We start from the raw sequence: 12,119 nt of genomic DNA on the forward strand, positions 1-12,119 counted from the left end.
ACTACACGCAAAATAATTACACCGTGACGCCTCTGCCTGTGTAAATACAGGGACATTAACTGCGTGTGTGTATGTAAGAGTGTAAAACCTGAAGATAGAGACAAAATACTGTTAATCTGAATATCTGCCATTCTGCAATTCATCTCATGTAAACAATAACATGGCGCACAGCGTAACATAAGGCACATACTTTTGACGTTGTGTGACCAACTCTGTATTCCTCGTCCACACAGGACGAGAATGTAGCTGTGTAATGTTCAAATACCTCTGTTATCCGCCAGCACGATAGCTGACCGGGAGGTCAACACTTGATAGAGCCGGCGAGCACAGCTAACTCCTGGCGTATCGTTTTCAACCCTCCTGCGGTCTTTTGCTACTCAGGTTAAACATGATATATATAGTTAGTTAGTTAGTTAGTGCTATGGATTGAAAATACCCCCCACACCCCCACCCCTAACGGCTGCACCTCCTGAAAAAATTTGTCTGGGCTCTTATCTCACTTTTTTATGTCAAACAGACATATTTTTATATAAGGTTTTTAAGGCTGTGGTGTTAATTTTTAAGTAACATGAGCCCAGTGGCAGCAGCAACGCTAGGTTAACACTAACTAGCTAGCAAGATTATAAACCTGGTGCTAAACTAAGAGAAGCCACAAAATCAATTTGAATAAGAGTAAACATTTACTCACCAAGTCAGTGTATCAGGTAAAGATCCACAGCAATGACAACAATAATATCTTGAGCTGAAGCTTCTCCAGGTTTGCTCAACATATTACAGAAAAAAATGCTGGCACCATGAACTTGCGGACTGATCCGTGCTAGGGAGGAGGACGGTAGTGATGTGGCATTTTCAAAACATCTTTCATCCTTCCGCACTGAGAAGCAAAATTCCCTGCTTACTTAGTTTTTCTAAGTTAAGACAACTCAAATAAATTGAGTTGATCAGTGTTTTTTGCATAAAAAGTACTGGTAACTTACTTAAATTGAGTTCTAATAACAAATTGATAAAAATTGAGTACAGTCTACTTAATATTTTTGATTAACCACAATATTAGATTTTACAGTGTGGATGCTATCAGTCTGTGGCTCTGTTGAGGTGTTATGGAAGACCAGGATGCTTCAGTAGCACACTGTAAACCCGAATAAGTTGACTGAACTTAAAACTTTTGTGGAAACTGATTATCTCAAAAGATTTAAGTACACAAACTCATCTCTTCTAAGTATGGGGGTACTCAAAATTTGTATTCATTGTTAACCTAAAAATTTTAAATTATATTTTATTAATTGAAATTTACTCAAAGACTGTATACTTTAATTTCAATATTTTTGTGTTTCTTGTAGTTTATTATTTTGATGAAACACAATGCACTTATATTACAACCTAAACTCAAATTATATGATTATTAATTAAAAGATATTTATGATTCAATGTTTGAGTGTAGAATACTAAAAAAAGTACAGAAATTCAGTTACTTTACATTTTGTTTATTTAACATTTTTTTCATGGAAATTTAAAAACATCACATGGACATGGGCAGCATGGAGTGAGCATTATAAATTCAGTGTAGAACATTTATCTTTTTATAAAATCACAAAGGACGACATCAGTCCTAATTGGATCTTTCTCAAAATACACAAAAATGCAAAACAAAAAGTCAAATACTAATCACTTTTTTTTGAAAGGGAAATGAAAAACAATTTTTTAAAATGGGTACAAAGAAAGATGATCAGCTTTGAAATAACCAGAACAGGCAGTCAAGTATAGGAAAATTAGATAAACTGATGGAGTTAAATCCACCCAAAGCCTGTAGTAAACTTAAAGTGCTTTAAATAAAGTGCTTCAAACAAAGTGCTCAGTAACAGAGTGCATGTCCTAACAAACATTGACTTATATTCCTTAAGAGCATGTAGGCAGTAGTGATGGGATTTCTGGCTCTTTTTAGAGAACCGGCTCTTTCGGCTCGGCTCACTAAAAAGAGCCGGCTCTTTCGGCTCCGAACCGGCTCTTCAGGTTGTTGTTGCTTTAATTAACTTATTATTAACAATAATACAAAATTATGCACAAAAGGAATTACTAATGTAAAAAAAAAGTGGTTTTATTTATATATGTTTATATATAAATATATGCGGTGGCCCCTGGAGACAAAACACATACAAACTCCAAAACACATTTCTAGCATGAACTGAACTTCCAAAACAGAGCTACCTAGATCACTTAAATTACACAATTGAAAGCATGAAAGCATATGTGTATTGTATTGTATTGCATTCATATATAGTCAAATAATTAAAAAAAAAAAGTTCATTTACCTGTTACTAGTCAAAGGAGCTTGCAAAGAAAAGCGTCTGGACTTCTTTAAGTTACTTGAAGACGTTTCACCTCTCATCCGAGAAGCTTCTTCAGTTCTAAGGCCAAATGGTGGAGAGTCCCAGATATAAACCTAGTGGGAGTATCCCCCCACAGAGAGGCAAAAGGACCCCCTGATGATCCTCTAATCGCCTGAGCCAAGGTGTGAAATTGGGTGTCGGTCCCAATCAGCCAGAGTTTCGGGTGAGTTCATTGTGAAACCTGGCCCCACCTTATCATGCGAATTCCTGAGATCAGATGGCCCAGGATGTGAGTGGGCGTTAAGGCGTCTGGGAAGGGATCTCAAAACTGGATTATAGATGGCAGAGAGTTGGTGTCGTAAACCACCGCCTCTGTTCAAAGATGGTCGCTCACAGTGGACATAGATGGCTTCTTTCACTCCTCTTTCAAACCATCTGTCCTCTCTGTCCAAAATGTGAACATTGGCATCCTCGAAAGAGTGTCCTTTATCCTTAAGATGCAGATGGACAGCTGAGTCTTGTCCTGTGGAGGTGGCTCTTCTGTGTTGTGCCTGCGCCTTGGATCCACTGTCAGGGGATACAGAGCAGACTTGATTCTACAGAGAGCACAAAATCACCTTTTAAGTGAAAGGATAAGACAGGTCCATTTCACTATAGATGCCCTCCAGATCAAGATCAGCCAGACTCTGCAGGAACTGGAAACCCTTCTACCCTCTCCAATCTTAGAAGAGGTTTACAAGTTTGTGGACAAGGCCCAGCGGGCCCAACACTCTAAAGGAAAAGAAAGACAACGCAGGAAATTTCACACCTTGCTTTCAAAAACACACACTCCTCATTCTGAACCTACACAACCCAGCGGAGAAAACACACCTGAAGACAGTCAGGAGAAATGGGTTAAGAACTTTTCAGACAGGAATCCCACTGAACCTGAAAAGAGAGTATTAGCCAAAGGACTCAATTTTGCCATTTCTCCACAACAGTTGCCCATAGTGGACCTCATCACAGCCACAGAATCTGCCATACGGATTAATAAATTATCACAGACAGAAGCAGAGCAAATCAGGATGAAAGTCTCAGCCACCCTCTCCAGTGCCAAAGTCCCTCCGTCCAACCTCACAATACAGGAAAAGAAGGCCGTCGCTTCCCTGAGCAAAGATCACAACATCACTGTTTTACCAGCTGATAAGGGAAGATGCACCGTGGTCCTAAACACTACAGATTACCATACAAAGATCACTACTCTGCTCAGTGACAACAATACCTACGAAGCCTTAAAGCGAGACCCCACAAGCAGCTACAAAAAGAAAGTTATAGCTTGCCTTCAAGACTTTGAAAAGGACAAAATCATTGACCGCCTTACATATCACCGCCTTTACCCGGGGGATGCCATACCCTGCATTTACGGACTTCCTAAAGTCTACAAGGAAGCTGTCCCACTCAGACCCATAGTCAGTAGCATAAACTCAGCCACTTATAACATTGCAAAACACCTTGCTACCATCCTTGCTCCTCTCGTGGGGAACACCCCACACCACATCAAGAACTCCACCGACTTCACTGACAAGATCCAGAAACTTACCCTGGATCCAGATGAAACCATGGTGTCCTTTGATGTAGTCTCTCTCTTCACTTGCATACCCACCACGGAGGCAGTGAGGACTGTCAGAAAACGACTACAAGAAGACAGCTCCTTGGAGGACAGGACCAACTTCACACCCGATCAGATTTGCACACTATTAGACCTCTGCCTCACCACTACATATTTCAAATACAACGAAGGCTTTTACAGACAAAAACATGGCTGTGCCATGGGCTCCCCCGTGTCACCTATTGTAGCCAACCTTTACATGGAGGAAGTGGAAAGGAAGGCTCTTGGCTCTTTCAAAGGAAGAGTACCCAGCCACTGGTACAGATATGTAGATGACACCTGGGTCAAAATCAAGACACAAGAAGTGGAATCCTTCACTGCGCACATTAACGCTGTGGATAAAAACATCAAGTTCACCAGGGAAGACACAAAGGACAACTATTTGCCTTTCCTGGACTGCGCTGTGCACATTGAAGAGAATGGCAACCTCAACATTGAAGTTTACCGGAAGCCCACACACACGGACCAGTACCTCCTGTTTGACTCCCATCACCCTCTGGAACACAAACTTGGAGTAATTAGGACCCTACACCACCGGGCAGAACATGTTCCCTCTAAGCCTGAAGGAAAAAAGAAGGAACACACACATGTAAAGGAAGCACTCAAAACGTGCGGCTATCCTAAATGGGCGTTCTTAAAGTCAGCAAAGAGGCACAGAAAAGAAGACCAGACACCAGCGAGGGAGGATAAGAAGGACAGACGCAACAACATTGTCATCCCCTATGTAGCCGGTGTATCAGAAAAACTCAGGAGGGTTTTCTCCAAACATGACATCCCGGTGCATTTCAGACCGAGCAACACGCTCAGACAAAAACTGGTTCACCCGAAAGACAAAACGCCAAAACACAGACTTAACAATGTGGTGTATGCTGTACAGTGCAGCGAGGAATGACCAGACCTCTACATTGGAGAGACCAAACAGCCACTTCACAAGCGCATGACACAACACAGAAGAGCCACCTCCACAGGACAAGACTCAGCTGTCCATCTGCATCTTAAGGATAAAGGACACTCTTTCGAGGATGCCAATGTTCACATTTTGGACAGAGAGGACAGATGGTTTGAAAGAGGAGTGAAAGAAGCCATCTATGTCCACTGTGAGCGACCATCTTTGAACAGAGGCGGTGGTTTACGACACCAACTCTCTGCCATCTATAATCCAGTTTTGAGATCCCTTCCCAGACGCCTTAACGCCCACTCACATCCTGGGCCATCTGATCTCAGGAATTCGCATGATAAGGTGGGGCCAGGTTTCACAATGAACTCACCCGAAACTCTGGCTGATTGGGACCGACACCCAATTTCACACCTTGGCTCAGGCGATTAGAGGATCATCAGGGGGTCCTTTTGCCTCTCTGTGGGGGGATACTCCCACTAGGTTTATATCTGGGACTCTCCACCATTTGGCCTTAGAACTGAAGAAGCTTCTCGGATGAGAGGTGAAACGTCTTCAAGTAACTTAAAGAAGTCCAGGCGCTTTTCTTTGCAAGCTCCTTTGACTACGATGACCTGGATGACTGAGAACCTTCACAGACATATTACCTGTTACTACCACACACCAAATCCGGTCGTTGGTACTTGCTGGCTTGTGTAGCCACTAGGTAACAAAAGTTCAACACTGCGCCTAGCATTCTGGAGCCCTTCTGTTGTGTTTTGTACGTGTTTTGAGTTTTTATGTGCTTCTGAGTTTTTACGTGTTTTGTAGTTTGTATGTGTTTTGGAGTTTTTACGTGTTTTGTAGTTTGTACGTGTTTTCACGTGTTTTGGAGTTTTTACGTGTTTTGGAGTTTGTACGTGTTTTTACGTGTTTTGGAGTTTGTACGTGCTTCAGGGTTTGTACGTGCTTCAGAATTTGTATGCGATTTGAAGTTTGTATGTGCTTTGTCTGTAGAGGCCTACGGTGGCCCCTAGAGACAAAGCACGTACAAACTCCAAAACACTTGCAAACTCCAAAGCACATGCAAACTCCAAAACACATGCAAATTCCAAAACACTTGCAAACTAAAAAACACGTACAAACTCCAAAACACATGCAAATTCCAAAACACATGCAAACTCCAAAACACGTGCAAACTAAAAAACACATGCAAACTCCAAAACACGTACAAACTCCAAAACACATGCAAATTCCAAAACACTTGCAAACTCCAAAACACTTGCAAACTAAAAAACACTTGCAAAATCCAAAACACATGCAAACTCCAAAACACGTACAAACTCCAAAACACTTGCAAACTCAAAAACACTTGCAAACTCCAAAACACATGCAAATTCCAAAACACAACGGAAGTGCTCCAGGACGCTAGGGGCAGTGTTGAGCTCGATTTGCAAAATAAACGGCAAGTTTGTCTGTATGGGACGGTCTAGTCTCCGTCGCGCTTCCCAGGTTGCCTAGCAACCATGATACTAACCGCTGGAAACGTGTCATACAACTTGGTTTGACAGAAATGAGGGAGAACATATTTTGTTCATTTGTTTGTTTGTTTCTACAAGAGCTTTGTGTGATTTGATAAGTATCTGAGGCTGAGACCACAGGACAGTAAAACATGATTTTTGGGCTTCATTTCTGTACTGAACAGTTATTTCAAGATTAGTTAGTAAATAAGAATTAGCTAATGTTGTTCATGAGACTAAAGTCATATCACTTTGGTAATGTAAATATAATATGGCCAATATTATAGTTATTATATTAATCATTATTAGCTATTACAGCAGTGAACATGAACTCTGTGTCAAATACTGAGCTTCAGTACAGATTCAAGTTGCAGTTATTTATATGTCCTATCACCTTAAATCTTCACTCAAAGACAAGTATCTTTGACAGTGCATATATAGGTGTATCATATATAAGAGACAAATGTTGTTCCTTCAGTATGTTGGCATTACTAAATTTGGCTCATTGCTTACATATATTTATAAAAAGAAAATGTACAAGCTGTCATGATCCTGGGTCCTTTTGACCCAGCATTTTGTGTTTCTCTTCGATTTTGGTTCTGTTCTTCCTTTGTTAGTGTTTACTCTGTCCTGCCCGCGTGTTCCTGTTTTATTGTGAAGGTCTGCGTCTGATGTGAGTGTTTTCAGTGTTGCCTCCCTAGTCTCGCTATGTTAATCACTCCCAGCTGTGTTTCCCACCTGTGTGTAATCTTCCTGTGTTCTCTGAGTGTATTTAAGTTGTATTTTCTGTCTTAGTAATTGCTGGTTCGTCTGTGTTGTTTCCCCTCGGTCTCCCTGCGTCTCCTCGCATGTATTTCTCCGGACCTCCCTGCATCCTCATTCTGGTTTGTCTTATTAGTTTACCCAGTTTAGGTTTCCGGTTTCATGTTTTGTCGCCACCGCTGTTTGTACTCACACCCCTGTAAATAAACATTCATCTGCACCAGAGCTGCCGCATTTTGGGTCCCATTTCATATTCCACACGGCTTGCCCCGGCAAACTGTGACAGTACGAACCAGCCACCATGGACCCAGCGGCAGTGAATCCGTCCGAGGAGCTCCAGGACGACATCGCGTACAATGTGGAGATTCTCCTCGGGCTATGGCTGGAGAACCCTCCAGAGGAGCTTCGTCGTGCCGTGGAAAGTCGGCTACAACGGCTCTTTTCTGGCCTGCCATGGCTTCTGCAGTCACTTCCTCCGACCATGCAGACTTTTTTCCGGCTCACACCGCACCTTCTCTCAGCCACTCCTACCTCGCCGCCCGACTCGCCGGATGTGGTCTTGCCCGGCCCGTCGGTGCCATCTGCCGGGAAGAAACGCCGATCGCGCCGCAGGCGCGCCACCCCACAGCCGGACGTTCGGACTTCTAATTCGCTGGCTGTGGTGAGTGAGGACTCTGTGTCTTTTCCAGACGTTGTGACTGTTCATTCGGGGGCTGTGTTTTGTGTGGCGGATGTCAACGCGAGCTGCTTATCGCCTGTGCAGCTACCAGCAGCCCAGTTAGCCGCCCCGCAGACACACTCTGTTCAGCCAGCTCAGTTAGCTCCCTCGCAGCCACCCTCAGTTCAGTTAGCTCCCTCGCAGCCACCCTCAGTTCAGTTAGCTCCCTCGCAGCCACCCTCGGTTCAGTTAGCTCCCTCGCAGCCACCCTCGGTTCAGTTAGCTCCCTCGCAGCCACCCTCGGTTCAGTTGGCTCCCCCGCAGCCACCCTCGGTTCAGTTGGCTCCCCCGCAGCCCTTCGCAGCTCGGTCGGCTCCCCCGCAGCCCTTCGCAGCTCGGTCGGCTCCCCCGCAGCCCTTCGCAGCTCGGTCAGCTCCCCCGCAGTCCTTCGCAGCTCAGTTTCCAGTGCCACCCTCAGTTCAGTGTCCAGAGCCTCCCTCAGTTCAGTGTCCAGTGCCGCCTGTAGCGCAGGCCCCAGTAGCTCCAGTGCCGCCTGTAGCGCAGGCCCCAGTAGCTCCAGTGCCGCCTGTAGCGCAGGCCCCAGTAGCTCCAGTGCCGCCTGTAGCGCAGGCCCCAGTAGCTCCAGTGCCGCCTGTAGCGCAGGCCCCAGTAGCTCCAGTGCCGCCTGTAGCGCAGGCCCCAGTAGCTCCAGTGCCGCCTGTAGCGCAGGCCCCAGTAGCTCCAGTGCCCCCGCTACCCGTAGCTCTGGCTCCAGTATCATCGGCTTCACTCATTCACTCCGTGCAGGGAGACAGTTTCATTTCACCTCAAGGTGCTTCTCATGGTTCAGCCGCCATTGGCACAGATTGCCGCTCCAGGGCTTCCCCAGAGGCTAGGTCTCAGTCCCCGGCTGATTCTGGACCCCTGAAGTATATGCAGCCACCTGGGAACTGCACCATGTCAGCGTTGCCTGGGCAGAGCCAGTGCTCAGTGCATCGCCAGTTGCCTTCGTGTTTGCCAGAGGACTCCATGACTGCTGGCTTAGTGGTGACTTCTGCTGGAGGGTCCGAGGGACCGCTCCGGCCTTTATCTCGTGTCTCCGCTGGAGGGTCCGAGGGACCGCTCCGGCCTTTATCTCGTGTCTCCGCTGGAGGGTCCGAGGGACCGCTCCGGCCTTTATCTCGTGTCTCCGCTGGAGGGTCCGAGGGATCGCTCCGGCCTTTGATGCATGCCACGTCTGCTGGAGGGCCCGAGGAGCCCGTCCGGCCTCATGCCACGTCAGCTGGAGGGTCCGAGGGACCGCTCCGGCCTTTGTCTCCTGTTTCAGCTGGAGGGCCCGAGGAGCCCGTCCAGCCTCCTGCTTCGTCAGCTGGAGGGCCCGAGGAGCCCGTCCAGCCACCGCCAGCTGCAGCCTCACCGCCAGCTGCAGCCTCACCGCCAGCTGCAGCCTCACCCACGCCTGGCCCGGTTTCATCCACGCCTGGCCCGGTTTCATCCACGCCTGGCCCGGTTTCATCCACGCCTGATTCTGGTCGAGCTTCATCCTCGCCTGCTGCAGCTTCATCATCCTCATCGCCAGCTGCAGCCTCATCGCCAGCTGCAGCCTCATCGCCAGCTGCAGCCTCATCGCCAGCTGCAGCCTCATCCACGCCTGGTCCGGCTTCTGCCTGTGCTTCGCCTGGTCCGGCTTCTGCCTGTGCTTCGCCTGGTCCGGCTTCTGCCTGTGCTTCGCCTGGTCCAGCTTCGTCCGAGTCTTCATCCTCGCCTGGTCCAGCTACGTCCGAGTCTTCATCCTCGCCTGGTCCGGCTTCTGCCTGTGCTTCGCCTGGTCCGGCTTCTGCCTGTGCTTCGCCTGGTCCGGCTTCATCCGAGTCTTCATCCTCGCCTGGTCCGGCTTCATCCGAGTCTTCATCCTCGCCTGGTCCAGCTTCTGCCTGTGCTTCGCCTGGTCCAGCTTCTGCCTGTGCCTCGCCTGGTCCAGTTTCATCCTCGCCTGGTCTGGCTTCAGCTTCGGCTCCAGCCTCGCCTGGTCCAGTTTCGTCCTCGCCTGGCTCGGCTTCAGCTTCGTCCTCGCCTGCTGTGGCTTCATCATCTCCGCCTGCTGTGGCTTCATCATCTCCGCCTGCTGTGGCCCCGGCTTCCGTGCCCTCAGCCTCGCCTGGCCCAGCCTCATTTGGGTCTGGAGCTAAGCGGCCGTTTTCTAGACCGCTGGCTAGGCTACTGGCCGGCCGCCATCGCCTAAGTGGCCGCCGTTGCCTTCCGCACGGCCGGCCCCCGGACCGCCATCGCCTGAGTGGCCGCCATTGCCTTCCGCACGGCCGGCCCCCGGACCGCCATCGCCTGAGTGGCCGCCGTTGCCTTCCGCACGGCCGGCCCCTGGACCCTCTTCGCCTGAGTGGCCGCCGTTGCCCTCCGCACGGCCGGCCCCCGGACCCTCTTCGCCTGAGTGGCCGCCGTTGCCTTCCGCACGGCCGGCCCCCGGACCCTCTTCGCCTGTGTGGCCGCCGTTGCCTTCCGCACGGCCGGCCCCCTGAACTGTTTGGACTCCTGTGCGGTCGGCCCCCTGGCCGGCCCCCTGGTCTTTTCCGTTTTGGACTCGGTTTTCCTGTGCTTTGGTGTGCTTTTCTTTTGGTTTTGGACTTGTGTTTTGTTTTTCTTTTTGTCTTCTGGCCTTCTGGTGCTCCTGTTTTGTTTTGCCTCGAGCCCTCCGTCCTGGACCCCCTCCGCCCGCCCTGGTCGGGTTGTTTTCTGGTTTTTTTTTTTTTTTTTGTTTGTTTTTGGGCTGTCGGGTGCCAGCCCTTGCGGGGGGGGTTCTGTCATGATCCTGGGTCCTTTTGACCCAGCATTTTGTGTTTCTCTTCGATTTTGGTTCTGTTCTTCCTTTGTTAGTGTTTACTCTGTCCTGCCCGCGTGTTCCTGTTTTATTGTGAAGGTCTGCGTCTGATGTGAGTGTTTTCAGTGTTGCCTCCCTAGTCTCGCTATGTTAATCACTCCCAGCTGTGTTTCCCACCTGTGTGTAATCTTCCTGTGTTCTCTGAGTGTATTTAAGTTGTATTTTCTGTCTTAGTAATTGCTGGTTCGTCTGTGTTGTTTCCCCTCGGTCTCCCTGCGTCTCCTCGCATGTATTTCTCCGGACCTCCCTGCATCCTCATTCTGGTTTGTCTTATTAGTTTACCCAGTTTAGGTTTCCGGTTTCATGTTTTGTCGCCACCGCTGTTTGTACTCACACCCCTGTAAATAAACATTCATCTGCACCAGAGCTGCCGCATTTTGGGTCCCATTTCATATTCCACACGGCTTGCCCCGGCAAACCGTGACACAAGCTGTGATAACTGTTTCTGATAAAATGAAGAGTAGACTGATATATGAAATATTCCTTTATTGGGTGAGAAAATCAGACCATGTCATAACTGCTTTAAGTCATACAGAATAGATATCAGAGCCTTAAACAGGCTGGCTTCTGCTAAATGGGTCAAACTGGGCAGAAAGTATACAAACACATAACATCCTTATAGAATATGATGTAACACTATAGATCAACTTACCTCAGAATATATAAAGCATATAAACAATTACAGCAATATGATGCAACAAACACAGCAGTGCTACTAATCCAAAATACTCAAAGCTTCATAGAACTGAAACAAACATTTATTTTTAGGTCCATTGCTGCTGATACATACTTTAGGTTTCTGAATATTACACTTGTTGCTGCCTTTCATAGTGTGTAACTTGAAGGCCCTGAGTACTTTCTCCCACACTGAAAACACTGGAATGATCAAATTATTTGAACATTGCCTAATAAGACTGATTCAGGACAGACAATTAGTTATTTTAAACTTTTCTAGCAGTCCTTCACAAACAGGGAACAGTCTGTCTATTCTCTCCATCTGTCAGCTGCTGCTGGCTCTTCCTCCTCCTCTTCCTCACACACTGTTGAGTTTGTCCTGGTGGATCATTAGGGGTGCAAAGCCTCACAGATGATGTGCAGCAGTGGGTCCCTCAGTCTGTCCTCACTCTGGACACTTGCAGTTGTCACACATGGAAATCAAATGTGTGATAAGCTGCAGGATTCAAACACAAGTGTAACTTATAACTACATGTTCATACTTTTATTACACAATCAGAGAGAAAGAAAAAGAGAGAGAGTGCAGGACAGACAGAAAGGTGGCAGTCTCAGGTGTATACACTGCTACAAACAGGAGGATTTAGTGTTTGTGTTATTACGAAACAAGAAGAATTCCCAGATGGTGCAGTGGACACATGTGTGACTCCTGTGATTAAAGCATCTTTCTTTCAGCTTAACGAGTGAACCGTCAGCTCGTTCAAA

Source organism: Simochromis diagramma, unplaced genomic scaffold (genome assembly GCF_900408965.1).
Source record: "Simochromis diagramma unplaced genomic scaffold, fSimDia1.1 OVJJ01000557.1, whole genome shotgun sequence".
NCBI lineage: Eukaryota > Metazoa > Chordata > Actinopteri > Cichliformes > Cichlidae > Simochromis > Simochromis diagramma.